Consider the following 1581-nt stretch of genomic DNA (forward strand, 5'->3'; position numbering starts at 1 on the left):
GGTTAAACAAATTTGTTCCGTTACCGAAAATCTGATAATCATCAGCTTTCCAAATCGATTCTTTTATCAAGAATAACCATGTTGAATGTCAACGACAATAATCAACACAATTTACCGCTCCAAGATCCACAACATCAACTGAACGAACAAGATGACAGAACCCCGCCTCCTTCGCCACAACATTCTCAGCGGCAATCATGAGAGGGGACTCCAAACAGATGTGAATCAAATGAAAATGACAGAGTTGCAAACGAACAAGCTATCGATGAAGCTCTCAAAAAATTAATTGCTCAACAGGTCAACAACGCTCTCCGAGCTTCTACCAGCCAGTTGTCGGTTGTGCCGCCAACACCAACTCCAAACAACAACACTTTGGAAAACCTTCATTCTGGACTCGTTAATTCAGGCAGTGGTGGAACTCCCAGCGAGTCTTGTGATGGAGAACCATGTAACACAGTTAATTCTGATTTACAAATTTTAGTATTAACTTTGCAGAAACAGCTCAAGGAGCAAAGTGTGATGACCCAAAAGGTCATCACTTGTGTTGCAATGAAATTCTACGTTCTGATGCCTTAAAAACCTCCCTTAGCACCAACCCGATTTGTGTGCACAGTCTGGGTACATAGCCGGAAAGCTTATATGTGAAAATATGTGGAAAATGATAAGTTTTGACTGTAAAATGAATAAATTTGACTTCGGTCAACGTTTTGGGTAAACGGACTCAGACCCATGATTTGACGGTCCTGGAGGGTCCGTAGGAAAATATGGGACTTGGGCATATGCCCAGAATCGGATTTCGAGGTCTCAAGCCCGAGAAACGAATTTTTAAATAAAATTGTTTCCTGAAATTGTTTAAAGATATTTGAAATGAAATTTGCTTAGAACATGTGGTATCGGGCCCGTATTTTGGTTCCGGCACCCGATACAGGTCTTATATATGAGTTAAGACATTTCTGTGGAATTTGGTGAAAAAAATGGATGTCATATGACGTGATTCGGACTTAAATCGCAAAATTGATGTTTAAAGAAGTTTTGAGAAAATTTCATTGATCTCGAGATTTAATTTGATGTTCATGATGTTATCTTGATGATTTGATAACATGAATAAGTCCGTAGGATATTTTTGAGGTTTTGTTTGCACTTGGTTTAGAGTTTCGAGGGTTCGGGTGAGTTTCGGGTAGGTTCCGGGATGTTTTAGGCTTAAAACTAGAAGTTGCAACCTCTGAACCCGCCAGTGCGGTCCGCGGTCGGCCTTGTGCGGTGCGCAGTGTAAGGCTGTGCGGCCGCAGTCGACTTTGTGCGGTCCGCACAGGGGCGCTACTGTGCGGCCATAATCGACTTTGTGTGGTCCGCACAGGGCACTGGACTGCAGTATCCTCAGGAAGGACTATGCGTCCGCAGTCCATTTTGTGCGGTCCGCATAGGGAGTCTGAGAAGGGTATAAATAGACGGGATTTCCAGTTACCCATAAACATAAGAGGCAATTTTTCAAACAACCTTTCTTCTCCAAATTAATTGTAAGTCGTTTTTAACTAGTTTTCTTCAATCATTAACATCTTTTAACATGATTTCAACTTCAAA

This window comes from Nicotiana sylvestris, chromosome 4 (genome assembly GCF_000393655.2).
Source record: "Nicotiana sylvestris chromosome 4, ASM39365v2, whole genome shotgun sequence".
NCBI classification, from domain to species: domain Eukaryota; kingdom Viridiplantae; phylum Streptophyta; class Magnoliopsida; order Solanales; family Solanaceae; genus Nicotiana; species Nicotiana sylvestris.